This window comes from Aegilops tauschii, chromosome 5 (genome assembly GCF_002575655.3).
Source record: "Aegilops tauschii subsp. strangulata cultivar AL8/78 chromosome 5, Aet v6.0, whole genome shotgun sequence".
Taxonomy (NCBI): Eukaryota; Viridiplantae; Streptophyta; class Magnoliopsida; order Poales; family Poaceae; genus Aegilops; species Aegilops tauschii.
In genome coordinates, this window is record NC_053039.3 from 55,207,789 (window position 1) to 55,220,667 (window position 12,879).

The following is a 12,879-nucleotide window of genomic DNA, read 5'->3' on the forward strand; positions in this document are numbered from 1 at the left end:
GGCATCTTAAGCTTAAAAGAAGCGTAATGCGGCACTGCATTAAAACGAGCGAAGGCCTTTCGTCCGAGTAGTGCTTGATAGCCGCTTCGGAATGGAGCGATATGGAAGGTCAATTTTTCACTTTGGAAGTTGTCGGGAGAACCGAATACAACCTCTAGTACTAGAGAGCCCGTGCAACGGGCCTCTGTGCCTGGAATTACTCCTTTAAAGGTAGTATTGCTTTGGCTGATTCTTGTCGGGTCTATCCCCATTTTGCGGACTGTGTCCTGATATATCAGATTAAGACTACTGCCGCCGTCCATAAGGACTCGGGTGAGATGGTAGCCGTCAATTATTGGGTCTAGCACCAAGGCAGCCGCTCCTCCATGCCGGATACTAGTCTGGTAATCCCTACGATCAAAAGTGATCGGACAGGCCGACCAAGGGTTGAACTTGGGGGCGACGGGCTCCACGGCGCATACGTCTCGGAATGCGCGCGTGTTCCTTCTCTTCATTATGTGAACCATGTTCACTGTTTTGACCTCTGGTGGGAATTTTTTCTGTACCCCAGTGCTTTCTTGGCGAGGCTCATCCTCGTCTTCACTTGGCATCTCCCTCCCCTTGTGTTCGGCGTTTAGCTTGCCGGCCTGCTTGAAGACCCAGCATTCTCTATGGGTGTGATTTGTAGGTTTTTCGGAGGTGCCGTGAATCTGACATAATTTGTCTAGAATCTTGTTTAGGCTGGACGGTCCATCTCTGCTGCCTTTGAATGGCTTTTCCCATTGACCGGATCGTGAGCCCCTGAATCCGGCATTCACCGCCGTGTTGTCTGGGCTATCTTCATTGTTTCGACGCTTGCTTTTGTTGCGTCGTGGTTTTCCATTGCCATCCCTGACTTCGGATGTGCCTGGGTCGCTGGTGCCGCTGCGGGCCAGCCAACTATCTTCGCCCGCACAAAAGCGGGTCATAAGGCTTGTTAGGGGTGCCATTGTCCTCGGTTTTTCCTGGCCGAGGTGTCAGGCGAGCCATTCGTCCCAGATGCTGTGTTGGAAAGCCGCTAAGGCTTCGGCGTCCGGGCAATCGACGATTTGATTCTTCTTAGTGAGGAATCTTTTCCAAAGCTTTCGGGCTGACTCTCCGGGCTGTTAAATTATATGACTTAAATCGTCTGCATCCGGAGGTTGGACATAGGTCCCTTGAAAATTAGCCCTCAAAGCATCCTCAAGCTCTTCCCAACTTCCAATTGAGTTTTCGGGGAGGCTTTTCAGCCAATGCCGAGCTGGTCCTTTCAACTTGAGGGGCAAATATTTGATGGCGTGGAGATCGTCTCCGCGAGCCATGTGGATATGAAGGATGAAGTCCTCAATCCAGACCCCAGGGTCTGTCGTCCCGTCGTACACCTCTATGTTCACGGGTTTGAATCCCTCTGGAAATTCGTGATCCAGCACCTCACCGGTGAAGCATAGGGGGCGTGCGGCACCCCTATATTTGGATGTGTCATGGCGTTCTGACGGTTGTAGTGTTCGGTTTTGGTCCTGCGCTGGGGCGCGCTTCCTAGATCCATAGATGGATTTTGTCATGCCGGCTTTTTGATGCAAGTCCTCACGTGAATCGTGTGCTGACTTATGTGCGGCCTCGTTGGCCGCCCTATCGCGGCCACGAGCTGGTCAATCCGACCGGTCGGCCATTTTATTTTTCGGCTGTGTAGGCTCTAAGGCCTCATCATCGAATTCAGGCAACAGCTTGCGCTTTGGATTGCTCTTTGTGTGGCGACTGCCACCATACTTTTCTTCAGTGTCGAGCACTTTGTTCCGTCTACTGTTGAGCGTATTCTGCGCGGCCTTAAGCTTTTGCTTCTGCTTCTTCAGACTCCTCGCGGTGGCAATAAGCCTTCTATGGAGGTTCTCTTGTTCCAAGTGCCTTTCCGGGATTATGTGTGCATCATCGTCCGTACTGTTTTCCTCTCCGGAGAGAGGTTGATGAGATTTATCCTCGGCGTCGCCGTGACCGGACAGCGGCTCCGTAATATGTTCGCCATCCGCTGGCTCGTCCTACTCTGTTGATTTGGAGTCGACCGGGGTCTCATTCTTCTTGTGCTGTTATCACTGTTTTTGCTGCGGCGAGATTTGGAGCGGCGTCTGCGTCGTCGCTTTGGTTGCTTCTCGAGGGGGTTATCCTTCGCTGCATCCTCCCGTTCCTCATCATTGTCTTCTTTGGGTGTATCCACCATGTATATATCATGTGATGAAGTGGCTGTCCAACGCCCTGTGGGCGATGGTTCCTGTTCTTCTCCTCCATCGTCGTCCATACCGTCGATGTCTTCGGAGTCGAAATCGACCATGTCGGTTAAGCCATCGACAGTGGCTATTATGTGGGTGGTGGGTGGGGAACGAATTTTTCGGTTGTCCGCCTCCCACTCGAGCCGGACAAAGTTCGGCCAAGGGTCTCCTGACAAGGAGAGAGACCTCAATGAGTTTAGCACATCGCCCAAGGGCGAGTGCTGAAAGATATCCGCGGAGGAAAACTCCAAGATCGGTGCCCGATCAGATTCGGTAGGCACCGATACAAGCGGTTCGGGGCCCGCGGCCAGGGACGAATCCAACGGTTCGGCAACACGGGTCTCGTAGGAGGTGAAGTCCGTATTCGGCTCTATCGCCACTGAGTGTGCGGCCTCCGAGGTGGGGTCCATCCACCCGTCCTCGGATGACGCAATCTGCTCCGGTTTGAGGGCCGGAGTAGTCACAGGTGTGATCTCCCGAGCACTGTCCGACGGCAGAGCTAAATCATGCTCGTCGTGACTGTGCGGCGCACCTGACATGGGCTCGAATCCGTCAAAGATCAAGTCTCCGCGGATGTCAGCAGTATAGTTCAAGTTTCCAAACCTGACCTGATGGCCAGGGGCATAGCTCTCGATCTGCTCCAGATGGCCAAGCGAGTTGGCCCGCAGTACGAAGCCGCCAAATACGAAGATCTGTCTGGGGAGGAAAACCTCACACTGGATCGCATCGTTGCCGATGATCGAAGGAGCCATCAAGCCTTACGGTGACGGCACAGTGGAACTCTCAATGAAAGCACCAATGTCGGTGTCAAAATCGGCGGATCTCGGGTAGGGGGTCCCGAACTGTGCGTCTAAGGCGGATGGTAACTGGAGGCGGGGGACACGATGTTTACCCAGGTTCGGGCCCGCTAGATGGAGGTAATACCCTACTTTCTGCTTGATTGATCTTGATGATATGAGTATTACAAGAGTTGATCTACCACAAGATCGTAGAGGCTAAACCCTAGAAGCTAGCATATGGTATGATTGTTGTTCTTGTCCTACGGACTAAGCCCTCCGGTTAATATAGACACCGGAGGGGGCTAGGGTTACACAGAGTCAGTTACAAGGGAGGAGATCTACATATCCGTATTGCCAAGCTTGCCTTCCACGCCAAGGAGAGTCCCATCCGGACTCTGGACGAAGTCTTCAATCTTGTATCTTCATAGTCCAACAGTCCGGCTAAAGTATATAGTCTGGCTGTCCGAGGACCCCCCTAATCCAGGACTCGCTCAGGGGGAGCCCTAGCTGTAGGCCAAACTCTCCGACTAGGCGGCTTCCTTATGACCGCCCGTTCGGCCGTTGCGCCAACGATGACTTCTCGGGTCATCAAAAACAACCTCCACGTCGGTTCAGGATTCGCCGAGCAGATGGATCCAATGTAGCTCTCTTCCTTGAACGAGCTCTTGGATCGAATCGCCGCCCTGGGAGTCGCTACGGACTATGATCGGATCAGGCTTAAACCCGACCAAAGGGAGATTAACTCTCCGCCAGTCACCCCTCAGATAGCGGTGGTGGAGGAGCAACGCAGCGATTCTTCCTCTACCTTGAGGACACACTATGTCCGGATTCCCGAGATCTCCGAACCGGATACCCGTCTACGGGAGGACATGGCCGAAGCTTTGAACCTAGAATCAGACAGTGGGCCAGATCTATTGGGCAACATCCCGGAGCCCGAACTGCCAAGCTCGGAAACTCCTCTGCCCCTGGGTCTCAGATCGGGTCAGGGTTCGGACCTAAATCTACCCACCCACCCAGATACAAGTGATCTTTCCCACATTAGACAAGAGCCCCAAGAGACAGTACAACACTATTGGGCCAGATTCCTCCTTGTAATGAGCAAGGTCAAGGACTGTCGCGAGGAAGACGCAATTTCATTCTTTTGCAAAAATTGCATGGACAAGGGAATCCTCAACGCCATAAGTCGCCGTGACATAGCGCACTTCGCTGACTTGGCGGCCATAGTACATAAGTACTGCGCGATGGAAAGCGCCTGGAAAACCCAAACAAAATTCTGGGATCCTCCGGCTCTCACTAGACCCCCGTCCGAACTAAAAGGGTATACTCTCGTAGGTCACCTGATCAAATTACAAAGAAACCAAAGCCCACTACAGGGCATGGAACTGTATTGGAGGGCTGGCTCAATGGGCCATGCAAAATTCACAGTACACCAGATAACATGCAACCACACAGCCTCAGAGCATGTTGGATACTCCGGCGAGTGGCCAAGAGTGGCGAGGATCTACTCATCCTCAACACCACAGAGCACCATCCCGTGGAAAATAACAATATAGTATTGACAGTCTTCGAGACCTTTGCCTCAAATAATAGGCGCAAACGAGCACTCCGCAGCCTTGCCGAAGTCTGCCATTTGGCAGCAATAAATGCATGGAGCGATACGGCTATAACCGTCAATGCTAGTGACGAACCTAAATTCCGAACAGACCGAGCACCAGCCGCCTTGGTCCTTAGTCCAATTGTGGACGGTTTCTGGCTCACTAAAGTGCTCATGGACGGTGGCAGCGGATTAAACCTCATCTATGAGGAGACTCTTCGAAAAATGGAAATAGACAAGAGCCGCGTTGAGCAAAGCAGCACAACCTTCAGAGGAATCATCCCTAGTCGGGAAGCACGATGTGCGGGGAAAATCACACTAGATGTGGTATTCGGCATGCCGGAGAATTATAGGTCCGAAGAAATCACATTCCAAGTGGCCCCGTTCAGTAGCGGATACCACGCCCTTTTAGGGCGGGAGGCATTCACGATCTTTCAAGCTATACCCCATTACGGGTACATGAAGCTCAAAATGCTCGGGCCCAATGGAATCATCACTCTGGCTAGTGATCCGGACATAGCACTCCGCGCCGAAAATGAAACCGCCGCACTAGCCCTCGAGGTGTTATCCGAAGCCCTTGCGGCCGAAGAACTAACTGCGCTGCGCTCCACAGTGGACAGGGACGATGTGATACTCGACAAAAGACCCAAGTCCACCTCTTTTAAACCAGCGGACGAAATAGTCAAATTCCAGGTCCACCCAACGGACCCTACAAAAACAGCATCTATCGGGGCACAGCTAAACCCCACAACAGACACCGCACTGCGAGAGTTCTTGCGCGAGAATTGGGACATCTTCGCCTGGCATCCTTCAGACATGCCAGGAATCCCACGCAGGCTGGCAGAGCATAGCCTTAACATTCTAAAGGGGTTCAAGCCGGTCAAGCAGACTCTTCGGCGTTTCTCTGAGCCTAAGCGACAAGCCATAGGAGAAGAGCTAGCCAAGTTACTTGAGGCCGGATTCATTAGAGAAATAAAACATCCGGACTGGCTACCAAACCTGGTGATGGTACCAAAGAAGGACAAATCCTGGCGCCGATGTGTCGATTTCAAGGACCTTAACAAGGCTTGCCCCAAGGATCCATTCCCCCTCCCCCGCATCGATCAAATCATCGACGCTACCGCAGGACACAACTCATTGTGTTTCCTCGACGCATACTCCGGATACCATCAAATTAAGATGGCGGAGTCCGATCAAGCCGCAACGGCATTTATCACTCCATACGACCCCTTCTGTTTTAACACCATGCCTTTCGGGCTCAAAAACGCCGGTGCAACCTATCAACGCATGATTCAGACATGCCTGGAAACACAAATTAGCAAAACAGTGGAGGCATACGTAGACGACGTGGTCATTAAAACCAGACATGTCGAATCCTTAATAGACGACTTGAGGCTCACGTTCGACAATCTCCGAACATATGACATCAAGCTCAATCTGGAAAAATGCATTTTCGGCGTGCCTGCCGGAAAGCTCCTGGGCTTCATCGTCTCTAGTAGATGAATTGAAGCAAATCCGGCTAAAATCCGAGCTCTGTCGCAGTTGGCTATCCCAACAAACCTCAAGAAAATCCAGAGATTAACTGGATGCATGGCTGCCTTAAGCCGCTTTATCTCCCGATTAGGAGAAAAGGCACTACCCCTTTATCGCCTTCTTCGACGCGCCGAACACTTCGAGTGGACAGACGCGGCCACGGCCGGATTGGAAGAAATAAAAGCCGTCTTGGCCACCAACCCAATCTTGGCCGCGCCAAATGTCGGTGAACCAATGCTGTTATATATAGCGGCAACACACCAAGTTGTCAGCGCAGTGCTCGTCGTCGAACGAGAGATGGACGGACATAAGTTCCCGCTCCAAAAGCCGGTATACTATGTATCCACTGTCCTCACTCCATGCAAATCACGGTACCCACATTATCGAAAGATAGCATACGCGATCTTCATGGCATCCCGGAAATTACGACACTATTTTCAAGAGTGTTCAATTACGGTGGCCTCCGAAGTACCACCCAACGACATAATAAATAACCGCGATGCCACGGGCTGGATTGCTAAATGGGCTATTGAGCTCCTCCCGTTTGACATAACATACAAACCACGGTGAGCCATTAAGTCACAAGTACTGGCCGATTTCGTCGCCGAATGGACAGAAGCCGAACTCCCTACAGAGTACGGCGCGTACTGCAATTGGATCATGCACTTTGATGGCTCTAAGATGCTGGCTGGTCTGGGGGCAGGCGTCCTCCTGACATCCCCCACCGGAGATACAGTCCAATACATACTCCAAATATTATACACACACTCCAACAATGCAGCAGAATATGAGGCCCTGTTGCATGGTCTCCGGATGGCGGTCTCCATGGGCATTCAACGCCTAGAGGTGCGTGGAGATTTGAACCTCGCAATATCTCAAATAAATGGAGACTTTGACGCCAAGGACCCAAAATGGCGGCTTACCGCAACGCCGTCCTCAAAATGTCAGCTCGGTTCGAGGGGCTTGAATTCCACCATGTGGTCCGAGAAAACAATCAAGCGGCGGATATCCTCGCCAGCATCGGCGCTAAGCGCGACCCTGTCCCACCTAATATTTTCTTCGAAAGGTTGTTTAAGCTATCCGTAATGTGGAAAGGGGAGACCGGGAACAACGGTCCGGATCCGGACACAACTCTAGATCCCGAACACTCTGACGTAATCGGAGGCTTTGCCACCGAAATAACACCTTCGGCCCACGTGATTATGGCTGTCATCGCCCCGTGGACAGAACCCTTCTTGGCTCACCTAACTAGGCAACAACTCCATGAGGACCCAAATGAGGCATGTTGCATTGTGCGGCGATCTAAAGCCTACAAGGTACACGAGGGAGAGCTTTATAATAAAAGTGCTACCGGAGTACTTCAAAGGTGCATCTCCGAAGAGGAAGGACGGCAACTTTTGGCAGAAATTCACACTGGACTTGGCGGCCACCACGCTGCAGCTCGGGCCCCTGTAAGAAAGGCCTTCCGTATAGGTTTTTACTGGCCGACGGCCCGAGCAGATGCACAGGATCTCGTTCAACGATGCGTCGGTTGCCAGCTTTTTGCAAACCAAAGCCACATGCCACCTACCGCTCTCCAAACAATCCCCATTACATGGCCCTTTGCGGTCTGGGGGCTTGATATGGTAGGACCCCTTAAAGGGGGAAGCCATAAGAGAAAATACCTATTGGTCATGCTGGATAAATTCACCAAATGGATAGAAGCCAAACTAGTTAAAACGGCCGAGTCTGGACCAGTGATAGACTTCATATCTGGGACTCTCCTTTGCGTGGAAGGCAAGCTTGGCAATTCAGATATGTAGATCTCCTCCCTTGTAACCGACTTTGTGTAACCGACTTTGCAACAAGTATATGAGTTCTTTATGACTAGTGTTGAGTCCATGGATTATACGCACTTTTCATCTTTCCACCATTGCTAGCCTCTCTAATACCGTGCACTTTTCGCCGGTATCATACACCCACCATATACCTTCCTCAAAACAGCCACCATACCTACCTATCATGGCATTCCCATAGCCATTCTGAGATATATTGCCATGCAACTTACCACCGTTCCGTTTACTATGACACGCTCCATCATTGTCATATTGCTTTGCATGATCATGTAGTTGACATCGTATTTGTGGCAAAGCCACCATTCATAATTCTTTCATACATGTCACTCTTGATTCATAGCATATCCCGGTACACCGCCGGAGGCATTCACATAGAGTCATATTCTGTTCTAAGTATTGAGTTGTAATTGTTGAGTTGTAAGTAATAAAACTGTGATGATCACATTATTAGAGCATTGTCCCAAGCAAGGAAAGGATGATGGATACTATGATTCCCCCACAAGTCGGGATGAGACTCTGGATGAAAAAAAAGAGGCCATAAAAAAAGAGAAAAGGCCCAAATAAAAAAAGAAAAAATGAGAGAAAAAGAGAGAAGGGACAATGCTACTATCCTTTCTCCACACTTGTGCTTCAAAGTAGCACCATGATCTTCGTGATAGAGAGTCTCCTATGATATCACTTTCATATACTAGTGGGAATTTTTCATTATAGAACTTGGCTTGTATATTCCAATGATGGGCTTCCTCAAAATGCCCTAGGTCTTCGTGAGCAAGCGAGTTGGATGCACACCCACTTAGTTTCTTTTGTTGAGCTTTCATATACTTATAGCTCTGGTGTATCCGTTGCATGGCAATCCCTACTCACTCACATTGATATCTATTGATGGGCATCTCCATAGCTCGTTGATACGCCTAGTTGATGTGCGACTATCTTCTCCTTTTTGTCTTCTCCACAACCACCATTCTATTCCACATATAGTGCTATGTCCATGGCTCACACTCATGTATTGCGTGAAGATTGAAAAAGTTTGAGAACACCAAAAGTATGAAACAATTGCTTGGCTTGTCATCGGGGCTGTGCATGATTTAAATACTTTGTGTGATCAAGATAGAGCATAGCCGGACTATATGATTTTGTAGGGATAACTTTCTTTGGCCATGTTATTTTGAGAAGACATAATTGCTTAGTTAGTATGCTTGAAGTATTATTATTTTTATGTCAATTTCAAACTTTTATCTTGAATCTTTCGGATCTGAATATTCATACCACAAATAAGAGAATTTCATTGAAAATTATGCTAAGTAGCATTCCACATCAAAAATTCTGTTTTTATCATTTACCTACTTGAGGACGAGCAGGAATTAAGCTTGGGGATGCTTGATACGTCTCCAACGTATCTATAATTTTTTATTTTTCCATGCTATATTATATTCTGTTTTGGATGTTTAATGGGCTTTATTATACACTTTTATATTATTTTTGGGACTAACCTATTAACCGGAGGCCCAGCCCAAATTGCTGCTTTTTGCCTATTTCAGTGTTTCGAAGGAAAAGGATATCAAACGGAGTCCAAACGGAATGAAACCTTCGGGAACGTGATTTTCGGAACAAACGTGATCCAGAGGACTTGGAGTCTACGCAAAGCAATCAACGAGTAGAGCACGAGGCCGGGGGGCGCGCCTACCCCCTCAGGCGCGCCCTCCACCCTCATGGGGCCCACGTTGCTCCACCGACGTACTTCTTCCTCCTATATATACCTACGTACCCCAAAACTATCAGATACGGAGCCGAAAACCTAATTCCACCGCCGCAACATTCTGTACCCGTGAGATCCCATCTTGGGGCCTTTTCCGGCGCTCCGTCGGAGGGGGCATCGATCATGGAGGGCTTCTACATCAACACCGTAGCCTCTCTGATGATGTGTGAGTCGTTTACCTCAGACATTCAGGTCCATAGTTATTAGCTAGATGGCTTCTTCTCTCTCTTTGGATCTCAATACAAAGTTCTCCTCGATTTTCTTGGAGATCTATTCGATGTAATCTTCTTTTGTGGTGTTTTTTGTCGAGACCGATGAATTGTGGGTTTATGATCAAGTTTATCTATGAACAATATTTGAATCTCCTCTGAATTCTTTTATGTATGATTGGTTATCTTTGCAAGTCTCTTCGAATTATCAGTTTGGTTTGGCCTACTAGATTGATCTTTCTTGCAACGGAAGAAGTGCTCAGCTTTGGGTTCAATCTTGCGGTTCTTGATCCCAGTGACAGAAAGGGAAACGACACGTATTGTATTGTTGCCATCGGGGATAACAAGATGGGGTTTATATCATATTGCATGAGTTTATCCCTCTACATCATGTCATCTTACTTAAAGCATTACTCTATTCTTATGAACTTAATACTCTAGATGCATGTTGGATAGCGGTCGATGTGTGGAGTAATAGTAGTAGATGAAGAATCGTTTCGGTCTACTTGTCACGGACGTGATGCCTATATACATGATCATACCTAGATATTCTCATAACTATGCTCAATACTATCAATTGCTCGACAGTAATTCGTTTACCCACCGTAATACTTATGCTATCTTGAGAGAAGCCACTAGTTAAACCTATGGCCCCCGGGTCTATTCTCCATCATATTAATCTTCCAACACTTAGCTATTTTTATTGCCGTTTATTTTACTTTGCATCTTTATCATAAAAATACCAAAAATATTATCTTATCATATCTATCAATCTCACTCTCGTAAGTGACCATGAAGGGATTGACAACCCCTTTATCGCGTTGGTTGCGAGGTTCTTATTTGTTTGTGTAGGTGCGTGGGAATTGAGCGTGATCTCCTACAGGATTGATACCTTGGTTCTCAAAAACTGAGGGAAATACTTAAGCTGCTTTACTGCATCACCCTTTCCTCTTCAAGGGAAAACCAACACAGTGCTCAAGAGGAAGCAGTGATGCTGCTCGTCGCGCACACCATGGGAAGAGCGCGCTGTGGGCGCCGGGGTGGGAATCCTGGAGGTCGTCGCGCCGCCCGTGGGTGGCACGGCGGCGACCCCGGAGGGCCCCGCACCGCCTGCGGGGGGCCCAACTCTGTCTCTGGATTTTGCGGTGTGCGGCCTGCCGTCTTGCATACGAACGACGCCGCTCGCCAGGCTCCGACTGCCAGAGCGATGTTGGTGCTCGCGGGCCGCGCCTCAGGTCCTGTCCGCGACCGGCCCGCTGCTCGCCCTCACCGGGACGGGCCATCTGGCTCCCAACGAATCGACCGCCGTGGCCGCCTTCTTCTTGGGAGCCATGGCGATGAAGAACTGCTAGACCAAATTCTCACAACTGCGCGCGCCCCTACCTGGCGCGCCAAAGATGTCGGGGAAATGACACCTATGGGATCACTGGAATTCCTTCTACGGTTGGCGTGCGCGGGGTTGTGAGAAGAGCGGGTCTAACAGGAAGCACACGGATCGTTTACCCAGGTTCGGGCCGCGAGAATGCGTAATACCATTGTCCTGCTTTGGTGGATGTATTGAGTGTTCTTGTGTTCTTGAGCTAGCTACGGGGTGCCACTTGCCCAAAAGAGCCGAATCCCTCCCCTGGTCGCCTCGGGCCTCCTTTTATAGGCAAAAGGGGTCGCCAGAGTGGCACACAGGAGGTGGAAAGGTCTACAGCGCGCAAGCTTATCGCCTGGCATTAGTGAACAAAACACATTAAATGCTCTACTTAGGTGTCCATTAGCTTTATCGGGGACGGGAACGAGGCCGGTCCCATCCGTCACTGCTCCGCATCGCTTCGACACGCGCCCAGGCTAGCGACGCATGCAGCGCCATGTAGGCAGGCAGGCTGCTGAGGTGGCGCGGTGGTGGAGTCTTCACGAAGATCTGCATGCCACCATGCAGGTGCTTGCTGAGCTGGCCTGGAAGCCGCATGTTGCCACGCAAGTGCCTACCCAGCTGGTTGGGCTGCCAGCTTTATGCGAAGGGCGGCGAAGTCTTGGTCGACGTGGGCCAGGCTGTGGCCCCGCTGATGCCCTCGGCAAGGGCCTTGCCGGGGGCCCGGCAAGGGTCTTGCCGTGGCGTTGCAGTCGTCCCCGGCAAGGCGCTTGCCGGGGGTCTTGTGGATTCCCTCGGCTGGGAACCCGCCGAGGGTCGCCGTCTTCTGGTCCTTATCTGATCTCACATGTTTATGATCTTGACGAAGATCTGCATGCCACCACAGAGGTGCCTCCTGAGCCTTGGTTCCAACATAGTCGTTGGCGGTGTTTGGAAACCTTGGGCTCGAGGGTGGCTCGCTCTGCTGGTACTGGGCAAGTTGCCCCGGCAAGGCTCTTGTCGGGGCCGTGGAGGCCGCCCTGGCAAGGGCCTTGCCGGGGGACTCTACCTCTCCCCTTTGCTGTCTTGTGCTCCTGGTCTTAGTGTTGCCTTGTTTGTCTTGGGCTCCGGCTTCTCTCTGGCTTCCCTCCTCTGCCCTCCTAAGTGTGGCCGCGGCGCGCGGCTCCGACTGCCCATGCACAAGTAAAGGGGTCAAAAGGAGAGCCCCTAATTTTGTACACCGACAGGTACCCAGACATTCTGTGTATGTGTTCACTGACAGAACTGTTCTCCTCCATTTTGCAGCTATAGAACTTGTTGGAGACTTCATATCTCTCAACTCGGGCATCTGCTTGAAATATTAACTTCAACTCCTGGAACATCTCATATGCTCCATGGCGTTCAAAACGTCTTTGAAGTCTCGATTCTAAGCCGTAAAGAATGGCACACCGAACTATCGAGTAGTCATCAGTTTTAGCTTGCCAGACGTTCATAACATCTGGAGTTTCTCCTGCAGCAGGCCTTTCACCCAGCGGTGCTTCAAGGGCATAATTCTTCAGTGCAGCAATGAGGATAA